A 24,156-nucleotide genomic window follows, 5' to 3' on the forward strand; every position below is an offset into this window, starting at 1 on the left:
CCTGGGGACCTTCCATGTGCCCTCCACAAGCTTTCCTCAAGTCTTGTGATACCTTGATTTCCCCCTGAGATCAATGGTTTTCGACTTTTGCCTTGGTTGCAACCACATCTCTAATGAATCTCCTCCTGGGGTGTTTCTCCAGGGTGTCTACCAAGAAGTAACATTTCTGAGTAGAAGATGGCGTGTTTGTATGTGCATTTAAAATAGGAATGTCAAAACCTGGCCCATTACTAGCCATCAATGTTAATTCATAGCGACCGTATCTGACAAAGTTGAATTGCCCTGTAGGGTTTCCTAGGCTGAAATTTTTACAGGGGCAGATCGCCAGCTATTTCCACCGATAGACCCGCAGCGAGTTCAAACAGCCCTCCTTCCCATGAGCAGCTGAGCGCTCTTCTCGGGGGAGAGCGGTGGGGTGGAGTGACAAAGGACAAAGGCTTGATCCCTTGAGCCTGTGGCTATGGGTGTAGAAAGGAAAAAGTCAGGGAAATAACAGTCAGGCTTGCTGAGACCCCTCTCCCTCCTGTCCTCCAGGCATAACCTTTCTCATCAGTTCCCTGCCCAGACCCAGGCATGCTGGGGACAGGGGTCACTTCTTAGTAGTTTCTGCCTGGGCTGCCAAATCTGCCTCTTTCTGAGCAGACAGGTGCATAGCTCACTCCTTCTGAAGAGCTGCCAGGTCCTCTGAGCTGTTGTCAACTGTCCTGGCAGGTTTCACAAAAATCTTGGTAGACAGAGGAATGCTGTCTCTGGTGTCCTTTCTCTTCTTGTGGACCTTCTTGCTGGTTGATGGAAAGGACTCACTGAGCCAGGATGGGGCCTACAGGGGGCTGGGCATGGTCTGGTCCATCCTCATAATAATCCAGATCACAAGACTGGACCCAGGTTTTCTGAAGGCCCAAGTAACCCGGACAGGATCCTGTCCTCTGTTCGCCTCAGATCAGAAGCAAGAGCAACCCTCTAGGCACCGCCATCTTGGGCCCAAGGTCAAGAGCTCTCATCCTTTTCTTTTTTAGGGTGCGGAAAACCACCTTTTATGGCACTACCAGGGACCCTGAAAAAAAACAAAAATTTTTAAAAATCACAATTTCTGTCAGGGAGATTCCAAATCATTGCGACCCTTCACGTCAGAGTAGAAGGGTCCCCGCAGTTTCCAAGTTTGTAAAAATCTTTATGGGATCAGACTGCCTCGTCGTCCTTCTTGTCGAATCAGCCACTGAGTCCTTAGCTTATCACCAGGGCTCCTTAAAATTGTAACTCAGCTAGGAAAATCCACTTTGACGCCTGACAGCCCTCTAGGACGGAGAAGAATTGCCCTTGTGTTTTCCGAGACTATAAGTAACTAGTGACTTAGACGTCTTATTGGGCGTATATATGATAAAATGTTCTCCAACGTGTTGGGAAGTGCTGGTTTTCCCTCTCTCCGTAGCAACACTCCAGAAACCCCGTGGAGCAGCTCTATTCTGTCCTCTATGGTTGCCGGGAGTCAGATTGGGCTTCATAACAGTGGGCTTTGCTAACACGTCATATTATCAGGACTCTTGATTTTTGTAAAAAAGCACGTCTTTTTTAACTTGCATTTTCCTGATTACTGGAGTGTCCTTGTCTTTTCATGTGTAACGTCAATCTTTTGTTTCTTCTTGTGGGAATCATTTGTTTCTATGCTTTGTCTATTTTTCTTTGGGATTGTTTGCCTTTTCTGCTATTTTAATGCTATCTAGTTTCATGTTGTTCGGGGTTTTCAAGAGTCTCGGTGTCATGATACAGAAGCTTTGAAGGTACTATCAATAAGTTATAGACTGCGAACCACACGTTGGCAGTTCAAATCCACCGGCTGCTTCTAGGGAGAAAGCTGAAGCTATTTGCTCTGATTGAACTTGGAAATCTATAGAAGGTCGTGAAGATTCAGAGTCAACTCTATGGCAGTGGGCTTGGTTTCGGAGCTTGGTGACGCAGAGGCCAGGCGCTCCGCTGTTAACTCAGAGGGCAATGGCTCAAAGCAACCAACTGCTCCGTGGGAGAGAGATGTTGTAGGTTCTGAGACTTACAACCTTGGAAACCCAATGGGGCAGTTCTACTCAGCCTGCAGGGTCCCTATGACTCGGAATGGAGCTTTATGGCAATGGGAGGGTCTATGTCCTCATAGCAACCGAACAGCATCTTTTCCTCCTAGCCTGTCCTATTTTAATGTCATGTAGATGGATTTCAGCTCCTCACAGCCACTGGACAGGACACAGTAGAACTGCCCCATGGGGGCTCCAAGACTGTGACACGTACAGGTGCAGATCTGCAGATTTTTTTTTCCTGTCAGAGCCACAAGTGGATTTGAACCTTAGACTTTTCGGTTCAAAGCTGAGCCTTGATTACGATGACACCAGGGTACCTGAACAAAAAGCTGTCATCGTGCCATTTCCGAGTCATAGCGCCCTTTACAAGACAGAGTAGAACTGCTCCCACAGAGTTTCCAAGAGGTAAGTTTTGTTTAATTGTTGTCATTGTTGGTGAAATTTATCGTATTCTACCATCACAAAGCAAGCAGTTTGATTTTATTTGATATTACTTTTTTAATCCATTTATTTTATCTCATTTAGCCTTTTATTGTGAATTACATAAGGATTTACATTTCCACTAAATATGTTTGCAGTTAACAATGTGAACAACGTATCTAACCTCCCAGTAGTGTTCCCTGTCTCTCCCTTCTCCGTCTTACAGAGCATTATCTTACCATCCCCCCTGGTTTAGACCTGTCTACCCTCTGACCTACAGCTTCCCCTCCTCCCCCTTTCCTTCCTAGCCCTGGTAACCATCGTGGTCTGTTTCTTTTAGTGTGAATACTTTCATCTTAATTTCTTTTATAACAATTGTCTCATAGGACATTTAACTTTTTGTGATTAAGTACACTCAGCATAATGTCCTCCAAATCCATCCATATCATGAGGTATATCACAGTTTCACCATTATCCTTAATTCAAGGTGTTTATGTGCCAAAGTTTGTATATCCATTCTTCCACTGATGGGCATTTATAGTTTCCCATCTTCTTACTATTATGAATAGTGCTGTGTACATGGATACATATATATATGTATGTATGTATGTATGTATGTATATATATATATATATCCATACTTAGATCTTTATTTCTTAGGGTACACACCCTACGTGGATTGCTGAGTCATATGGTATTTCTCTTAGGAACCCTGGTGATGTAGTGGTTATAAGTTGGGCTGCTAACTGCAAGGTCCTCAGTTCAAACTCACCAGTAGATCCATGGGCAAAAGACGAGGCTGTCTATTCCTCTAATGAGTTACGGTCTTGGAAATGCTATAGCATCTCTAAGAAGAGTCTATGGCAGTGAGAGATGGTATGTCTATTCCCGTTGTTTAAGGAAGCGCCATGCTACAATCTACAGTGGTTGCATAGGTTAAGAATCCCACAAGTAGGGTTCTAATCCCTTCACTCTACTCCAGCATGTGTTATTTGTGTGTTTGCATTCGTGTGTGTGTGTGTGTGTGTGTGTGTGTGTGTTAACTTTTCCACCAATGCTGGTGTGAAGTGACCGTTCATTGTTGTTTGGATTTTCACCTCTTGAATGACTAGTGATCCTGAGCATCTCTTTATATGTTGTTTGGCCACCTGTATGTTTTCTTTAGTGTAGTCTATTCAGATCTTCTGGCATTTTTTGAATGGGGCTATTCTCCTTTTCCTTGCTCAGGTATTACCATTTTCCATAGATTTTAGAGATTAGTCCCTTGTCCGATATATCATTGCCAAAAAGTCTGTGGCTTCTCTTTCTATTCTTTTGACTAAATCTTTTCATGCACATGTGAGTAGGATTTCCCATTCAACTATTTTGTCTCTGGGTTTGTGTCTTTCCTTACATTTGATAGTATGTGTGTGCCACGTACTGGGACCTTACGTCTCTATTTTCTTCATTGGTGGTCTTTATAGTGCTAGTATTCACATTTAGGTCGTTAACCCATCTTGAGTTCGTTTTTGTATATGGAGTGAAGTACAGTCCTATTTCATTTTCCTGCAAATGGAGATCCAGTTTTGCCAGCACCATTTGTTGAAGAGACAACATTCCCCATTAATGTGTTCCAAGAGTTTGTAAAAGTCAGTTGTGTGTAGGTGCATGGACTCTATCCTGTTCCATTGGTTTACATATATACCACTGTACCAGCACAGGTTGTTTTTACTACTGTGACTGTGTGGGATATGTTAAGGTCAGGAATAGTGAGGCCTCCTACATCGTTCTCCTTCAGTAGTGCATTGCTTACCGTGGGTCTCTTTTCCTTCCATTTAAAATTGGTAATTAGCTTTTCCATGCCTTTAAAGAATGAAGCTGAGATCTGGATCAGAATTGCATTTTATTTATAGATTGCTTTGGGTAGCATTGACATTTTCACTATGCTAAGTTCTCCTATCCAGAAACACCGAAACATCCTTCCTTCATGCAGATCTCTTGGTTTCTTGAAAAACATACTTTGTAGTTTTCTTTGTACAAGTCTTTCGTTTCTCTGGTCAGGTTCTTTTAAACATTTCATTTGTGGGGGGATGTTGCGGATGGTGTTGTTTACTCTATGAACTTCTCGAAGCTCTCTTCATTCATATACAGGAATCTGATGCAGTTTTATATGTTGATCTTCTTCTCTGCCACGTGGCCAAATCTTTCCAGTCTTTCCAACAATTTTCCTGTTGAGTCTTTCATTTTCTACATGCAGAATTATATTATGGAACCTTCACTTCTTCTTTTCCAACTTAGATGCCTTTGATTTCTGTCTGTGTCTAATAGCTTTGGATAAAACTTCCAGCACAATATTGAATAAGTGTAGTGACAAGGGCATCCTTGTCTGGCTCTGGTTCCCAAAGAATATGCTTTGTCTCTCTGCATTGAGTGAAATGTTGGCTGTTGGCTTTGCATATATGGCTTTTATTATGTTGAGAAACATCCCTTACACTCCTATTTTGTTGAGTGCTTTTATCAGGAATGGATGCTGAATTTTGTCAAATGCCTTCTCTTCATCAACTGATATGATCATGTAGCTACTTTCCTTTATTTATAAGGAGAATTACAGTGATTGTTTTTCTAATGTTTAACCATCTTTGCATACCCCACATAATTGTGAGGTATTTTTGTTGTTGGATTATATTGGTAAAAATGTTTGCATCTATGATCATAAATGATTTGGGTAAGTAATTTTCCAGGTGGTGTTGCACCCTGTGGTGATCTCATGCTTGAATGCTACGGTTGGTGGTTTTCTGTCCATAAAAACTGGATAGTGGGAGAAGGGACCCGAGGGCTGTGTCAGCCGGGCAGTCATGGCCTCCTATTTTGATGAGCACGACTGCGAGCCACTGGACACAGAACCGCAGGCCCGAGCCAACGTGCTGCTAGAACTCGCAAGGTCGCTTTTCAATAGGATGGACTTTGAAGACTTGGGGTTAGTAGTAGATTGGGACCACCACCTGCCACCACCTGCTGCCAAGGGTGTGGTCGAGAACCTCCCCAGGACAATCATCAGCGGTGCCCGGGCTGAGCTCAAGTGCCCCGTGTGTCTTTTGGAATTTGAGGAGGAGGAGACAGCCATTGAGATGCCATGCCACCACCTCTTTCACTCCAACTGCATTCTGCCCTGGCTGAACAAGACACAATCCTGCCCCCTGTACCGCCATGAGCTGCCCACTGATGACGACACTTATGAAGAGCACAGGCGAAAGAAGGCTCGAAAGCAGCAACAGCAGCACCGGCTGGAGAACCTCCACGGAGCCATGTACACCTGAGGCAACTGCGACTGAGTGCCAGCCCCACACAATGTCTTCCTCTGGAGCCTTGAATCCTCCCTCATTAAAGGTTTCTTTACCCACCTGCACCTGCATTGCTCACAGGCCTAGGTGGGGACTCTGCAGTCAGGTCATGGAGCTATCAGGAAAGGTGGGGCTGACCCACGGAAGGTTCTTGGCTTCCAGATTTTCCCTTCCTCCCGAGCCTGCTAGCCTGAAAACATCAGCCAGAGCATGGGCCTAGGTGTGGAGGGAAAAGGGCCAGGAATTGGTACCAACAGCTACTAGAGAAAAATCAGCTGGTAGAGAAAAATCAGCCCCTATCTCGGCCCTGCAGTTATTAGTTCATCTTGAAATCCCAAGAGCTTTCTACCTCATAAGGCTCCTCTTTGCACCCCCTCTGAGATGGGGAAAGAAGTGTGGATGAGATGGTCAGACCAGGCCACTATTAGGGCAATTTGGTTGGCACCCACCATTCTCTGAGGGAGAAAGACTAGGTTTTCTACTTCAGTAACCAGTTAAAGTCTTGGAAACTCACAGGGGTAGTTCGACCCTGACCCGGGGGGTTACTGTGAGTGGCAGTGGACCATCACAAAGACCAGGGGCACCCAAGGGACTCCCCTAGTAAGGGGCTTCCTCCTACCCTTGGGCTCTTCCTGAATCAGGCCTCCCTAGCTCTCTCCAGAACAGACTACAAACATGCAAATTAGAATTCTTTTAATAGATATTTTTTAAAAAGTACTAAAAAACTGGATAGTAGTTTCAGTAATGTTGGTTTTGTTTTTACAAATCTCTAAATATGTCCTTGTTTGAGAACACTTTTATTTCCCCTTCAAATCTGATGGATAGCTCTGCTGGATAAAGGATGCTTGGATTGCATTGTTGTCTTTCAACTTTCAGAATTTGTTGCTCCAATTTCTTCTCTCTCGCGTTATCATTGCAGAGAGGTCTGAGCTTACTCTTATCTGTTTACCTTCATAGGTGACGGCTGTGTTCTCTCTACCTGCTCTCATGATTCTCTCCTTTTCCTTGAAGTTGCATAATATGACTACTATATGCCTTCAAGTGTGTGGGTTTGTTTGTGGGGGTGGTAATATATTTGGTATTCTCTCTGCTTTCTGGATAGTTATTGTCTCTCCTCCTTTGTGAGATTGGGGAAATTTTCTTCCAAGAATTCCCTTACTATTTTTACTATTTTAACTGTAGGCTATTTGCTTCTTCCTGCTCAGGCACCCCAGTAAGTCGAATGTTATTTCACTCCTTGGTCTCCTACATCGTCCTCTGGGTTTCATCAGATTCTTTTGCTTTTTTGTTTGATTGATTCTCTCATTTGCTGAATTTTGCTTGGTTGTCTTTGAGTTCACTGATAAAAGTCTCCATTTCTTCCATTCTATTGGTCAAATCTTATACTTTGTTTTTTACTTACTGCCACGTCATTCCTTAGTTCCTAAATTTCCTTTGGGTGTGAGGTTTTTAGTAGGTCCACTTTGTCCATGTTTTCTGGATTGATCCCTTAAGCTCTTATAAAGCCCTCAGCATCATTTTCTTGTATTCTCTATCTGGTCGTTCATTGTTCTGTATTCTCTACCTGCATTCTCTATCTGTACATCTCTATCGATATATTCTTGTATTCTCTATCTGGTCGTTCATTGTTCTGCATTCTCTATCTATACATCTCTATCTGTATTTTCTTGTATTCTGTCTGACAGTTCATTGCTCTGCATTCTCTATCTGTATTTATTTTCCATCTGTATATCTCTAGCTGTATAGCTCTATCTGTATTTTCTTGCATTCTCTGTCTGGCAGTTCTGTATTCCACTGGGTTTGATTAATCTTCAGTTGCTTAATTTCATTTTTATTTATTTGTTTGTTTGCTTGTTAGCTGCTGATGACTGTTGTTTGTGCTGCATAGTGATTGAGCTGTAGATGATGCGTGGGCTTCTAGGCTGGAGTGGGGAGGGGAAGGCTCTAGGTTAGAGGAGGATCAGTTAGGGGATGGAAATCATATTGTGTGGAGATGAGGAGGGAGGGGTATTTAGGTAGGTAGGAGGAATAGGGTACATGTGGCCATGAGTCGGCTTTAAGTGGTGACATTAATCATAGAATCCCTTTCTGTTAAGTATATTCAATTTTGATGAGTTGGAGAAAAGGGTTATGTGAGATTTCATGTTACTTGGTAGGTTATAAGTGAGTGTGTGTTACTGAGGTGGAAGAAACAGGGTCTTGAGGGAATGGCGGTTGGGGTAGGTGAAGAGTATACTAAGCAATCTACCAGTCACTTATCCACCCTGTGTATGATATAGGGAGAGTGCATACCTTCTGTGATTGTGTTTATAACAGAAGGCCATTTTATTGTGGGTTTCTGCAGAACTCAGTACTCTTTACATGTGGTCCCAGGTTGGGAATATGCTAATGGAGCAGGTTCCCGAGGTAGGGGAGAGGGGAGACTTCTAATGAGGAGGTGGTCCTGCTAAGGAGCTAGGTCCCTTTGTCTTCCAGACACCTAGACAGGGGGTACAGAGCTGCTGAGGAACAGAGGAATGCTGGGTTCCTGTTCCTTTGGCAGGAAAAAGAGTTCTGTGGCTTTTCTTCCTCAAAACAAAATAGGAACAAATCTAATATACTCTTGAAGAACCCCAGATTATTTAAATTGTGTTACTGGGGCTGGATCCCTTTTGAGTTAGCTGAGAGCTTTTATCTGGTGGCCATGAGAGTTGCGCCCTTTCAGGAAGTGGAGGAGAAGCGATCCGGTAAGAGTGTAGTAACTGAATTCTCTGTGGCACGGGCTGCAGTGAACTTCAGCACCCAGAGCTCCCGGTGGTCCTCCAGGTTGGAGGGTCAGGGGCTCCACTTGGGATGTGGTCTGAATTGGAACATCCCCTGCGCTGGCAAGTCGAGGAACTAGGGGAGGGAGACGAAGCTGGCATTTGCCACCCCACTGACCCTGCTAAGGTAGTGGGTGGGGCTCTGCTGCATTCTCCTTGGTCCAAGAGTCAGAGAAGGAGGTCTACAATATTCCTGGAGTGCAGAGAGTGTGGGTCCTGCATCTGAATTCCCAGAATTGGCCTTCTCATCTGTCTGTCTCTGAACCATGCAAGGGGAATTCTAGGCAGGGAACTCTCTCGGCACCATCTTCACAGAACTCCCCGGCAACCGGCCGGGAATGTTCTGTTCTGGTAAATCTTTGCTTGGTTTTGGTGTCGAGGTTACGCTCATTTCATGAAATGAATTTGGGTGCTTGACATCCTTATCTATATTCTGGAATAGTTTGAATAGAATTGGATTCAACTCTTTTCTGAATGTTCATTCCCCAGGAAAGCCGTCTGGTCCTGGATTATTTTTTGTTGGGAGTTTTTTAATGACCTGATTTATTTCTTCTTTTGCTACGGGTCTGTTGATGTTTTCTATATCAGTATGTCTTAATTTAGGTAAGTTATGTGTTTCTAGGAATCTTCCCATTTTTCCTAGGTTTTCTAATTTATCAAAATATAGCCTTTCATAGTATTGTGTTATTATATCTTTTGTTAAATTTGGTCCTGCCTTGGGCCTCTACTCAAACACTCCCTCAATGCATGAATACCTTCTTTTATTAAATTGGAGCTCTATGATGCTCACTCTCCCGACACAACTGCTGGAGCCAAAGTGGATGAACAAGTAAATGTGGTGAAGAAAGCTGATGGTGCCCGGCTATCAAAAGAGATAGTGACTGGGGTCTTAAAGGCTTGAAGATAAACAAGCGGCCATCTAGCTCAGAAGCAACAAAGTCCACATGGAAGAACACACCAGCCTGTGTGATCGAGTGGTCCCAAAGGGATCAGTTACCAGGCATCAAAGAACAAAAAATCATATCATTGACTGCACACCTCCATGATAGGATTGCTGAAGACAAATGGTTGCATAAGCAAATGTGGTGAAGAGAGCTGATGGTGCCCGGCTATCAAAAGAGATAGTGTCTGGGGTCTTAAAGGCTTGAAGGTGAACAAGCGGCCATCTAGCTCAGAAGCAATAAAGCCCACATGGAAGAAGCACACCAGCTAGTGCGATCACGAGGTGCCAAGGTACCAGGTATAAGGCATCATGCAAAAAAAATAAAGATATAAGTGTGTGTATGTATGTGTATATGTGTGTATATGTATATATATCATATTAAATGAAGGGGGAAGTGCAGAGTGGAAACCCAAGGCCCAAGTGTCAGCCAATGGAGATCCCCTCATAGAGGGGTTTAGGAGAGGAGATGGGTTAATTAGGGTGCGAGGTGCACCGATGAAGAGCACAGCTTTCCCCCAGATCCTGGATGCTTCCTCCCCCCAGCTACCATGATCCGAATTCTACCTTGCAGGGCTGGATAGGACAGAGGTTGTACACTGGTACATATGAGGGCTGGAGGCACAGGGAATCCAGGGTGGATGAAACCTTCAGGACCAAGGGTGTGAGGGGCGATGCTGGGAGAGTGGAGGGTGAGTGGGTTGGAAAGGGGGAACTGATTACAAGGATCCACATGTGACCTCTTCCCTGGGAGAGGGACAGCAGAGAAGGGGGGAAGGGAGACTCCGGATAGGGCAAGATATGACAAAATAACGATGTATAAATTACCAAGGGCACATGAGGGAGGGGGGAAGCGGGGAGGGAGGGGGGAAAAAGAGGGCCTGATGCAAAGGGCTTAAGTGGAGAGCAAATGCTTTGAGAATGATTGGGGCAGGGAAAGTAGGATGTGCTTTATACAATTGATGTATGTATATGTGTGGATTGTGATAAGAGTTGTATGAGTCCCTAATAAAATGTAAAAAAAGAAAAGAGGAGAAAAGAAAGAAAATGATTAGGGCAAAGACTGCACAGATGTGCTTTATACAATTGATGTGTGTATATGTATGGACTGTGATAAGAGCTGTATGAGCCCCTAATGAATTGTTTTAAAAAATGTAAATTTGGCCCTGTCGGGCCGTCACCCATTTTGTTTCTTATTCCTCATATCTTCTTCTTCTTCTTTTCCTTTCTTAAGCTTGCCAGTGGTTTGTCAAATTTGTTAATCTTTTCAAAGAGCTAGCTCCTTGTCTTGTTGATTCTTGCTATTGTTTTCTGATTCATTTATTTCTTCTCTGATATTTTATTTCCTTTCTTCTGGTGGCTGAAAGTTTTACTTTGTTGCTCTTGTTCTAATTGTTGGTGATGGTTTTCTCAGAATACAGATTAAATAAGCATGATGAAAGGATACAATCCTGATGAGCACCTTTTTAACTATTCATTTTAAACTATTCAATATGCCCTTGTTCTGTTCACATATTTGTCTCCCTCTTGATCCATGTACAGTTTCTGAATGAGCACAATTAGGTGTTCTGGAATTCCCATTCTTCTCCAAGCTATCCTTAGTTTGTTGTGATCCACACAGTCAAGAGTCAATAAAGCACAAGTAAACACCTTTCGGGTATTCTCTGCTCTGAGCCAAGATCCATCTGACATCAACAATGATGCCCCTTGTCCCACATCCTCTTCTGAGTTCAGCCTAGATTTCTAGCATCTCCCTGTTAAGTATTGCTATAACCATTGTTGATAATCTTCAGCAAAATTTTACTTGCATGTGATATCAAGATATTGCTCTGCAATTTGAGCATTCTCTGTGGGCACCTTTCTTTGGAATGGATACTGTGGTAGTTACAGAATCTGAAGTCAACTTGAGATTTAAGAGTGAATGGGTGGAGTTTAGCTTGTCAATCAGGTGGCAGCTTGATGACCTCATTTGGAGCCACTAAGGAGATAGTTTGCTAGAGGTGGCACACTCTCACTCACTCCCTACAAGTCATTCCTGTTGAGAAGACACCTGAAACTAAGTTAGAGCCCTGAAGCTGGAGGAGCCGCATGGAGACCCACACCAGTGCTGAGATGCTTCCAATGCCTCTGGATCCATAAGACTTTCCACCCATTGGCCTGTGATCTGACTTTCCACCCACTGGCCTGTGATCTTCCTGCATCCAGCGTCATTGCGTGAGTCTGAAGAGGAATTTACAGACTGGTATTGGACATATGGGCTAATATTGAACTTATGCACTTGATCTGAACTGGACTGGGATCTTTCTCAATATTCAATTGAGCTTGTATATAGATTTCTTTCTTATACACATATGAGTGTCTATAAATTTGTTTCTCTAGTCAACGCAGACTAACACAAATACAAATATGGGTCTTTTCCAGTCAGTTGCCCAAATAGCTGTCTTCCAAATTTCCTAGCATAGACATGCAAGTGCTTCCAGTGCTTCATCAGCCTATTGAAATGTTTCATTTGGTATTTCATCAACTCCTGAAGCCTTGTTTTTGTGCAGCTTGGACTTCTTCCTGAAGTACCATTGGTTCTTGTACATATGCTACCTCCTGGAATGGTTGAATGTAGACTAGTTCTTTTTGGTATAGTAACTCTGTGTGTTCTTTCCATCTTCTTTTAGTGCTTCTTGCATCACTCAGTATTTTGCTTGTAGAATCTTTCCGTTTAAGACGTGATGAGTGTGTTCTTCCTTTTTGTTTTTCTAACTCTAGGTCTTTGCACTTTCATTGTAATAGTTGCCTGAGCTACTCTGCAATTAATAGAAAACTTCAGAGTCCCTTTGGGCACCCATTTTGATCTTTTCTTTCTGTTCTGTGCTTTTAGTGACCTTTTTCTTTCTTCATGAATGATGTTCTTGATGTCCTCCCACCGCCCATCATCAGGTTTCTGTCACTGTGGTTCAATACATGAAATCTGTCCTTGAGATTTCTGAGAGTTCAGGTGGTATTTACTTAATGACGTATTTTGGGTCCAACAGACTTGTTTTCATTTTCTTCAACTTCAACCTGAACTTCATATGAGCAACTGGTGGTCTGTCCGACAGTCAGCCCCTGGGCTGGTTGTAGCTGCTATTTTGAGCTTCTCCATTGTCAATTTGATTTCTGTGTATCCCATCTGGAGAAGTCCACATACATAGTCTCCATTTGTGTCATTGAAAGAAGGTATTTGCTTTGAACAAGTAGTTAGTCTTAAAAAAAAATCTGTTGCACTGTCTCCAGCTCAATTTCTATCACCAAGACCATATTTTCCAACTACTATACCTTCTTCTTTGTTTCTACCTTTTGCATTCCAATTGCTAATAATTATCAATGCATCTTGATTGCATGTTTGATCAATTTCCAACTGAGGATGTTGGTAAAATTCCTCAATTTTTGCACCACTAGCTTTCGTGGTTGGTGCATAAACTTGAATAATAGTTGTCAAGATTGGATTTCCTTGAATGGGAATATATATAATCTCATTACATTATACTTCAAGAGAGATTTTGGAATGTGCTTTTTGATGACGAATGCAAGGCAGTCCTCTTTGCGTCCTTCCCAGCATAGTAAACCATATTGTTTCCTGATTCATAATGATCAAGACCAGTCCATTTCAGCTCACTAACACCAAGGAGATCAATCTGTATACATTCCATTTCACTTTTAATGACTTCCATTTTCCCCCAGATTCATACTTTTATATGATTATTAGATCCTTTAAAAACCATTTTCCTGGGGGCTCCCACAGCTCTTATCACAATACATACATGAATCCATTGTCAAGCACATTTGTACATTTGTTGCTATTATCATTTTCAAAACATTTCGTTCCATTTGAGCCCTTGGTACCAGCTCATTTCCCCCCCTCCACCCCCCATCTTCCCTTCCTCATGAACCCCTGATAATTTATAAATCATTATTTTTTTCATGTCTTACACTAACCGATGTCTCCCTTCACCCACTTTTCTGTCCCCACCCCCCAGGGAGGGGGTTATATGTCGATCATTATTATCCGTTCCCCATTTCTCCCCCCACCTTCCCTTCTTTTCCTGGTATCACTACTCTCATTATTGATCCTTAGGGATTTATCTGTCCTAGATTCGCTATGTTTACAGTTCTTATCTGTACTCATGTACATGCTCTGGTCTAGCCAGATGTTTAAGGTAGAATTGGGATTATGATAGTGGGGGTGGGTGGGAGGAAGCATTCAAAAGTAGAGGAAAGTTGTATGTTTCACAAGTACTATACTGCACCCTGGCTGGCTGGTTTCTTCCTTGTAACTCTTCTGTAAATGGATGTCCAATTGTCTACAGATGGGCTTTAGGTCTCCACTCCACACTGCCCCCTCATTCACAATGATATGAATTTTTGTTCTGATGATGCCTGATACCTGATCCCATCGACACCTCATGATCGCACAGGCTGGTGTGCTTCTTCCATGTGGGCTTTGTTGCTTCTCAGCTAGATAGCCGCTTGTTTATCTTCAAGCCTTTAGGACCCCAGATGCTCTATCTGGACCCCATCAGTTTTCTTCACCACATTTTCTATGTGCCCATTTTGTCTTGAGTGATCGTGTTGGGAAGGTGGTCATCAAGGAATGCCAGGTTATTAGAACAAAGTGCTCTCAAGTTGAGGGAGTACTTGAGTAGAGGCCCAATGTCCATCTGCTACGTTGATACTTAACATATAAATATATGTACATAGATCTATTTCCCTATTGTTATACATAAACATATTTATATATGTACATGCCTGTATTAGACCTCTATAAATGACCTTTGCCTCCTAGTTCTTTCCTCTATTTCCTTTTACTTTCCTCTTGTCCTGATACCATGTTCAGCCTTCATTCAGGTTTCAGTAATTCCTCTCAGTTACATTGCCCTTGATCAAGCTCTACCAGCCATCCTATACCCTCCTTGCCATCGAATGTAAGTCACTTGTTGCTCCCTTGTCCCTGGATTTAACACCACTTCCTTTCCCCCGCCTCCCCCTCTCCCATGTCTCTCTGAACCATCAGTCCCATTGTTTTCTCCCCTGGATTGTTTATCCCGCCTATCTACTCTAGACAGGCATGAAGAGACAATAATGAGCACAACCCCAAGACAGAGGACAACTAAACAAAAGCCAATGACCAAAAGAAGAAAAGTGTCTAAACAGTTCTAGGTCTGTTCAACTTTAGGGGTGTTTTCCTGTGGAGTCTGCTGGGGGGTCACACTTTGGCCCCAAAGTCTACTTTTGGTATTCCTCGGGGGCTTCATTGCTTTGCTCCCCTTGCTGCTCTGTTGCACCCCCTTAGCGTTTTGCCCCAGTTCTTATTAGATTTTACAGCTATTTCTCCTCATTGAGAAGCAAGGGAAGACCCTGGAGGCCTTACTCCCACGGACTTTACTCCAGCCACCTCACTGGGGTCCACTCCACTTTGAGGAGACAGCTCTTCCTCAATTATCTTTTGAGTCCTTGATCTGGGGCTCATTTCTGGAACTATCTCTGGCAGTGTCTGCTTCGCTGTATGAGGCCTTCAGCCCTAGCAATGCTCTGAGATGATGCAGAAGGATTCCAGCAGCTCCTTCCTCCAGCGTGGACAGCCAATTCCTTCCTGTCGTCCGTTCTTTGCTGGAAGAGCCACTGAAACCTGTTCACTCTGGGCGGCCCTGCTGGCGTTTGCAATACCAGGGACGTAGCTTCCAGCACCACAGCAACACACAAGCCATCACAGTAGGACAAACTGACAAGACAGGTGGTGGTTTGGCAACATAATCGTGCTATAAGGTTCTTTAAATGTGCCATAATTTATGTAATGTTGTGGCTTCTGACTACATATGTGCGCTTGTTAGTTTCCTTCTCACATGCTGCCTGGATTTGAACCCAAACCCGATCCATTGCCTTTGCAGCAATTGGAATCCATGCTGGTCAGATGTGTTACAGACGAGAACGGCCCTCACAGACTCTCTTGGCTGTGACCATGACAGAAGCAGATTTTTCTTTTTCCCTTCATTGTGTAGGTGCAGACCACCAACCTTTGACTGCTGACAACAGCAGGGTCCCCCCTCGTTCCATGTTCTCTTCTGCACTCAGCTCGAATCTTGGCTGGTCCCTCTTGGGTTTTATTCCTAGATGATTGAAAATCATTTCTTAAACCTTACTTTAAAAATATTATCCTGGGCCCAAACCCCGGGGGATTCTGATCTGGTTGCCCTGAGGTGAATGCAGGAATGTGCATTTTTAAGAAGCTTTTTAGAGGTTTCTTTTGGACAGCCAGGCTTGATAACCACTCACTAATGTGTTAGTCTGGTTGACTAGAGAAACATATTCATAGACACTCATGTATATATAAGAAATAGCTTTATGTAAAAAGTAATTGCATATTAAGGAAACATCCCAGCCACATTCAGATCAAGTCCATAAGTCTGATATTAGTCCATATGTCCAATACCAGTCTGTAAATTCGTCTTCAGACTCACGCAACACATGTGATGATGATGAATGCAGAAAGATCACAGGCCAGTGGGTGGAAAGTCTTGTGGATCCAGTGGCAGTGGAAGCATCTCAGCGCTGGTGTGGGTCTCCACGTGGCTCCTTCAGCTCCAGGACTCTGGCTCCATCAGCATAGCTCCATCTGCCTTGTCATCAGGAATGTCTCGCAGCTTCAACCTTATCCCCTCCGAGCATTTGAGGGCTTCATAAAGGGTCTTGAAGATGACCTGGGCACCATGGATCCTGTGGTCTAATTCTCTAGTGAGAGCTCCAGTCCAAGCCCAAGAGGAGGGCATGTGTCTGAGTGTGCTGCTCAATCCAGCTCTCCGTGGAGAAGCTTTGCTTACACACACCTATGGCTTCCACCGTGTTCTCTTTCCTGGTTGACCCCACACCCCACTCAGGCTGTCTCTTACATGCTTAGGGGACTTCTCAACTTGCCTAACTTTGAGTGGCAGAGCCTGTGCGCTGATGACTGCATGAGGCTCGTGAAGACCCTGTGAATAAGTCCTCAATGCCTTATAAACCTTGTGGTGTTTCCCTGGTTTCCACAACCGATGGCTTCCTCCAGTCCCTGAAGACCGAACCTGAGCACTCATCCAAGTACCTGCAGACCCTGTGTTGCTCTTTTCCACATATGTGATGCCTAGAATACTGCATGACTTAAAAGCATTGCTGAACTCGGAGTAGCTTTGGGTAGGTTTTATTTTCCTCTATCAGGAAAACAAAGTTATTGTTTTCTTAGTAGTAGTTATTAATAGTAGTTATCAGATACACTTGTTGTTCTAGTATCTTGGGCAGAAAGTATGTGTTACTTTTTTTTTTTCTAAAGCGGTCTTCACACATGGAAAATCTATGTCTGTCCGGGAAGAGGGCCTCCATGGAGAAATCAGTGGCTTTTGAGTTAACGAGCAGCTGTGTAGCCATTGTACTGGCCCCTGGGCAGGAAATCAACCCGTGCCTCCGCCCCACTGGGGTGGCCAGCTGGCTCGGGCTCTCTCCAAGGCTTGAGTCATTCAATCTACGACAGTGGGGACTCCGTTAGAGAGAAGGAGGGGGCCTTTCGTCATGGAAATGCTTGAGTTGGTGGCAGGAGTGATGCCACCATGCTCTCTCCTCGTTGACTCCACCTCCCACTCAGGCTGGCTCTTACGTGCTTAGGGACCTCTCAGCTGGCCTAACTTTGAGTGGCAGAGTCTATATGCTAATGGCCTCACAGGTTTCTTAAGGTTCACAAGGAGCCCCTGAATACATCCTCAATACCTTATAAACAAACCTTATGGCTCCTCTCTGGGACTGAGTAGGAGCTCTGGTTTTGAGGTGCCCTGTTGTCTGCTTCATAGATTCAAATCACTGAACGCCCCGGCAGCACCATTGCTGAGAAGAGCTCAGGCTGCTCCTGAGCCCCAAGCCATAGGAAGTCCGGCAATCCCACCCTTGTGGGAGCACCTGGAGCACCGGAGGTGTGTGTGTGGTGACCGTATGCAGGGCGAGTGAAAACAGCATTGCTCCAGGATACCGACATCTTTATTTCATCAAAACATCGAGTATGAAGCTATTGTCTCTCGCCATATCCTTCATTTAGATGCATACACTTCTGAAGGTCATGTTTCTATCTAGGACTCTTCCCCACCAAGAATTTTGTGCTCTTCGATTTCCAAAAGGAAAAATCAGACTCACTGCCACGGAGTCCATCCCAACGCATAGCAACCCTATAGAGCAGGGTGGAACCACACCTGCGGGTTTCCAAGACTGTAACGCTTGATGGGAGCAGAACGCCTCCTCTTTCTCTTGCAGAGCAGCTGGTGGTTTTGAACTGCTGAACGCAAGCCAATGCATAACCGAGTGCATGATCTACCGCGATGGGTCACTATGAGTCAGAATCAACTCCACGGCAGTGAGAGCACGCTTCAATTTACACCACAATGAAAGGCAATTTTAGCATCCTCGAGGGACTCACAGCACAATCCTGTTGTTTTGTTTGAGTCTGGGGACAAAAGGAGGTCTGAACGGGAAGGTTAGGGCTGTAGGGTGGATGAGGGCTCTGTCTTAATCAATGTTCTCTGTTTTACTTCTTCGGGTTCTAATAGCCATGGTAATGGCTACACAGAAACTCGCAGACAAAATTCATGATTAGAGGGTTTATTAAGTTAGCAAGTTGTAGTGGCTCACGGTAGCTCTTTACCAGGACATGTTACAAAGTTTCAGGTCTGCTTAAAAAATGCCCAAAGGGGACTACCACGCTGCTGTAAGCCTCACCCCAAAGGTTCAAGCTCCTTGGAAGGCCAGCTCCCTAGAGGAAGTGCCCAGAGGCACCCCATTCTGCAAATAGAGGCACCCAGCCTCCGGCACAAAATCACTCGTCCTAGCGTGCTTCATGGGTTGGGGAGTCCGTCCCTCTCATGCATGCTCTGGCTCCTGGTTCTGCTGCTGCTCCCCTGATGGCCTGGCTGTCTTCTGCATCCAGGGATCTCAGATCCAGAGGACGACTTTCACTCCTAGCTCTTCCTGGTCACGAGGTCCCTCCCTCCTCCGGCTTCTCAGAGGGCTCATTTTATACACAGCAGGATGGCACTCCAGGGAATCCTGTTCAAAATTACAGGCAAATCCCATCTCCCCCCACCTTCTTACCAGACCCATGTGGAGAAGGGCCTCATTTGGTGGGAGTTAGAGACTTTGTCTACAAGAGCCACATTAGTGGCCCCTAAATGGGACACAGGTTCCCAATGAAATTCTAGCAGGACAGCCTTTCTTACCCTTGAAGAATGAGCAAGAGCATTGTATGATGGGGGGTGGGGTGGAGAAATCCCGACACAACTTTCCTAATCTTTTTTATCACCAAAGCCAGTTTCCATTTTCTTCAAACTTCTTCATAATGAGCCAGCCCTCCACTCCCCCCACCCTACCCCGATTATCCCGCGTCCTTTGAGAAACTCTATCAAGGTTGTCACTTGGATTCCTCCTAAGGAACAATTGCCATAATCATCTGAGCCTTGGGTTTCACTGGGTCCCTCAGTAGCCACTCTTTTCCTCGGCCCTGGCTCTTTGAATCCTGGTGGTGAATATAAGACTCGCCCCTGTTACCAGTCGCTCTGTGAACTCATCTCCAGTAGCTCTGACTTTGCTATAAAGGCTAGAGGACAGAACACAGCTCTCTGAGTGAAAAACCCGATCTGCCCACGAAGCTCACTGAGATTAAGATGTTTGCTGAGCCATTTGCGATCCTACTTTGCGTGGCTATGGATGGACAGTGCTCCCACCGTCGTCTTCTGCCGTGTTCTGGACCGCAGCCAGGCCTCCTCCGTTGTCGGGGTTGGAGATCTTCCCGCTCCTGCTGCACCTTTGAGGTCTTCCCGGCTTGCCTCCACACCCTGGATCCATCTAACAACCGGTGGGCCAGCTGGCCTGTACACTTCTTGAAAAGCTTCCATGATTTCGGAAAGATGTTTACCCTAGTTTGGTTCAAAATTTGGTAGGAGCCCTGACCTTAAAATCCATTTTTTTCCCACAGCACAAAAAGTATCCTTTTTATTTTATTTTTGGAAAGCACTCGAATGAGACTATAATAGTCTCCTGGAGATGACTTGTCTGCAGCCAGCCAGATTGAAGAGACGCACATTCTGTTTGCTCGGAAGCTTAGTCGCGATGCTTTATTGACCCTCATTCGTACAGCATCTCCCCAGCCCATTCTCATCGAAGTTTCCCCCAGCTGGGAAAGTTGATTGTAATTACTTATGTACAGACAGACTCTCTGACAAATCATCAGTCCTCCCTTTTCAGGGAGTTTCACGGGTCCTTTTGTTCTTGTCTGCTCCAGACAACCAGCATCCTGCGCTACCAAGACTTGTAGCACCGAAGGTCTTTCTGAGGCTGTCATCTTTACAGAAGCAAACGCTTCATCCTTCTCCTGCAGAGCAACTGGTGGGTTCAAACCATTGACCTCCCAGTTGGCAGCCAACTTAACAATTGTATGGCCAAGGTTTCTTGGTGTTCGTTTTAAAGAACAGAGGCATCAAAGGGATTTCCTGAGAGCCACAGGGATCGTGACTCCTGGCTTCCTCCTCGCCTTCAAAGAATGACCTTGGCAGTTTGAACAAACAAGCAGCTGCCCGCCCCTTGATGCCCCCCCTCCCCTGTCTCTGCCCAAGAGAACTCTCCCAGGCCTGGCCTCAGGAGGGAGAGGGGACATGCTGGCAGAGGCATGGTGCAAACAACACCGATGGCAAGCAGTGACATGACACCTCTGTCCAAACATGGGACACCCATCTTTTAGATCCCTTCACCATGCCATCAGCTCCAAGACACAAGTCAAGCTCGTTCATCTGTTACGGGGCACACGATAGCACTGCAGGAAAATGACAGCGTCCTTTCCTGTGTTCACTGGTGAGAACTGGCCTAGAATGTGCTCTTTATTTATTTTGGGAGGTATGGCAGTTTCTTCTCTTTCTACACTCATTGACCCCCAACCACTACATTGAGTCTACATAGCCATCCTAGATAGGATTTCTGAGACTATAAGTCTTGATGGGCTCAAAGTCTCATTTATCTCTCTCAGAGCTGCTGGCGGATTTAAGGCACCAATCTTTCAATTGGCAGTCCAGTGCTTATTCCGCAGGGCCAAGGGACTCCTTACTGCGACCTTGAAAGCCCTCAGACACAAAACTGCCAGACCACGTCAACAGCTATGCAGGAAATTGCCATTCTCTCTCCATTCCATGTTTCCAGGAGCATATTGAGCCCCTACCCGCTGGATTACTTTTAACCTGCTGAATGATGGAGATGGAAACCGCGATGGATGAGGGAAGCTCCCCAGGCATGCCCCCTCCCCACCCCCACCGTCATCAAATGGCACCAGGACCAGCTTTCACCTGCACACGAGACGACTAAAAATGCCGTGGCTTGAATTGGACACACCTTTGGCTTCAAAGTGACACCTTTGCTCTGTAACACTGGAAAGAGGTCACTTGCAGCATATTCCCCCAAGACAGAACACCATCGGGTTTCTGAGCTGCGGCTTCTGCGAGCAGTGCTTGTAGATCGGAGTGAAAATGAAATCCCTAACAACTTAATGGTTTCCCATTTATCATGATGTGGTTTACTGGTCCGGTTGCGAGGCCTTTTCTTTTCGGGAGGTGAGTTGGGACACCAGCTGAAGACTGTCGTCTTGATCCTCACCCCTAAGCCCTGAAGTCTTCCCCTTTCTGCAAGGCGGTGTCTTCTGCGTATCACAGGTTGTTAGTAAGCCTGCCTCCATGCGGATGCTAACTTCTTCTGTAGATGGGCCAGCTTCTTGGATTGCATGTCCGACTTGCAGACTGAATAAGTGCGGTGAAATAATGCCACCCAGTGTCCACTTTTCCTGACTTTAGAAGCACTCACGATCTCCTGCTCTGTTGGAGCAACTTCCTCTGGGGTAGCTGCAGTTTCTGCATGAGCACAGTGGAACGTCCGGGAACCCCATCTTCTCAAGACCATCCATAGTTTAGTATGCCCACAGTCAAATGTCTTTGCATAGTCACTAAAGCGACATAAACATCTTTCTGATAGTCTCTGCTTTCAGTCAAGGTCCACCTGAAGTCAGCAATGATAGCCCTTGTTCCATGTGTGGGTTTCCAAGGCTACAGATCTTCAAGGAAGCAGAAGCCTCCTTTTTCTTCATGAGAGAGGCTGGTGGGTTTGAACTACCAACCCATTACACTGCCAAGGCTTCTTTCTTCTTGTTATTGTTGTTAGGGGCTGTGGCTGTTACATCATCTACTGTCAACTTGAGGAAGGGGTGGAGTCTGTCCTTTCAATCAGGCCGCAGCTTGATGACCTCATTTGGAGGCACAATGGAGATAAATAGCTCACTGGAGGGCAGACCCACATTTTCTGCTTTGTCTTCTGGCTGATCAGCCACATGGAGCTATTCTGATGGAGCCAGAGCCTGGAGCTGGAGGGGCCACGTAGAGATCCATGCCAGTGTTGAGCTATTTCCACCACCACTGGATCTACACGATTTTCCACTCATTGGCCTGTGATCTTCCTGCATTCAGCAACATTGCATGGCCACGTGAGTCTAAAGAGGAATTTATGAACTAGTATCGACATATGGGGTAATATCAGATTTGATCTGGACCGGACTGGGATGTTTTATTTTTCTTTTTAAATCATTTTATTGGGGACTCTTAGAGCTCTATTACAATCCATACATACATCCATCCATTGTGTCAAGCACATTTGTACATATGCTGCCATCATCATTTTCAAAACATTTTCTTTCTACTTGAGTCCTTGGTATCAGCTTCTCATTTTTGCCCTTCCTACCACTCCCTCCCTCCTCCCTCATGAAGCCTTGATAATTTATAAATTATTACTTTTTTAATGCCTTACATTAACCACTGACTCCCTTCACCTACTTTTCTGTTGTTTGTACCCCCAGGAGGGGGGGACACGTTATATATGCCAATCATTATGTATGATGAGTGCTATCACTACTCTCCTTATTGGTCCTGAGGGGTGCTTAATGCATGTGCCAAGCCCAGAGAGGAGGCGACAGGCCATGTTCCCCTTCCCAGGGGAGAGAGAAGTGGAGAATTCTGGAGGTTCAGGCCCAGACTCAAGCACATCCCAGTCACTAACCACAACCTCCCTCCTGGAAATCCTCAATGGGAAACAGAAAGGTTTTCCCGAGACCCAAGGAGCAGAGGAGTCAGGTGCCACCCAAGCCAGCCGCCCTTAACTCTTCCAGCTCCAGGTCTATGGTGATGCCCAGGCGGTGGCACGGGAAATCTGGGTGGGGAGGAGGCATGGTCAGCAGGGGTTCTGGGGCCTCTCACCTAGCTCAGGTCCCATCCTGTCACCTGGCTGCCCAACATCCTCTGTCAAATGATGCTCAGGGCCTTAGGGTGACTTTGGTCTGGCCTGATGCCCCAGAGTTCCTCCGGTTTAGACCCTAACAAGTCATATTTCCAGCTCCTTGAGGTAGCTTTCAGCATGCACTGCCCTCCTCTGCTTGGAGTATCTCCACTCCACCCCCCAATGCCATCAGCTCCTATTCAACCCTTAAAATGCCATGCAACAATCCCATCACTCCTCAAGGCTCTATGACCTTTCCTTCCAAAGGCTGGGAAACTCAGTTGACCCTCTAAGTTGGGCTTCTTCCTTCCACCTCAAATCGAAAGATGTCCTGATCCAGTGTCTGCTCAGCAAGTCCCCTGGACTCTCTGGACTTTGCTCTCTTGAACTACACCCAACGGCCTTCAGGGCCTCAAACTCAACTCCACTGCTCACCTCCTCCCCTATTTCTGAGCTGATGGGAAGAGGCATTCATTTTCACAAGCGCACCGCCCATCAGAGCACAGGCATAACTTCCCCATCACAGACATGTAGGACATCGGATTCAGGCATGTGACCGCAGGGAAGCAGGAGTGCCCATGACAGAGAGGGGCTGCCTTCCGTTCCCGAGAAAGAGAAGTGAAGGCATTGTTGTGGTTGTTTTTTTCCAAAAACAGTTTTGGAGCTCAAAACTGGAAGCTTAATGTGAATCAATCCTGTTGCTATTGGATGCTCGTAGCCCTTGGGACATTCCACTTCTAACATGGCAAGCTGGACTAATTTGCCTACGGAGTGGGACAGAATTTCTCAACTGTAAAATATGAGGGGGCTTCAAAGAGTTCATGGGAGAAAAGGAATTGAAAGATAATGGAATTTTCCTACAAACTTCTTTGAAGCCCCCACGAATTTCATCGATAGGAGGCATGGATTTCTAGGATCATCATCCATTTCCACCTTCTAGCCATTGGTGTAGTAGTTATGAGTTGGGCTGTGATCCTTAAGATCAGAAGTTCAAAACTGCCAGCTGCTCAAAGGAAGAAAGACAGGGCTTATCTACTCCCATAAAGAGTGACAGTCTCAGAACCCACAAGGGCGGGCAGTTGTGCCCTGCTTCTCGGGTCACTGTGAGTCAGCATCTACCGATAGCAGTGGGTGTGACTGTTTTGTCAATCAACTGAACAGAGCCTATTTGGGAGCTCTTCCTGCCCCCTTGTGGTTGTTAATTGTACTTTAAAATTTTTTTAAAGGGAAGAGGGTCTAATTTTTTAAATTAACATAAACTGCATATATTA

The 24,156-nt window shown here is 45.2% G+C and overlaps 1 pseudogene; it reads left to right on the forward strand.

Moving 5' to 3' along the window:
* The first annotated feature begins 5,295 nt into the window (after window positions 1-5,295).
* Window positions 5,296-5,865, forward strand: LOC142461346 (E3 ubiquitin-protein ligase RNF181 pseudogene; annotated as a pseudogene).
* Window positions 5,866-24,156: the final 18,291 nt, after the last annotated feature.

Source organism: Tenrec ecaudatus, chromosome 11, assembly GCF_050624435.1.
Source record: "Tenrec ecaudatus isolate mTenEca1 chromosome 11, mTenEca1.hap1, whole genome shotgun sequence".
NCBI classification, from domain to species: domain Eukaryota; kingdom Metazoa; phylum Chordata; class Mammalia; order Afrosoricida; family Tenrecidae; genus Tenrec; species Tenrec ecaudatus.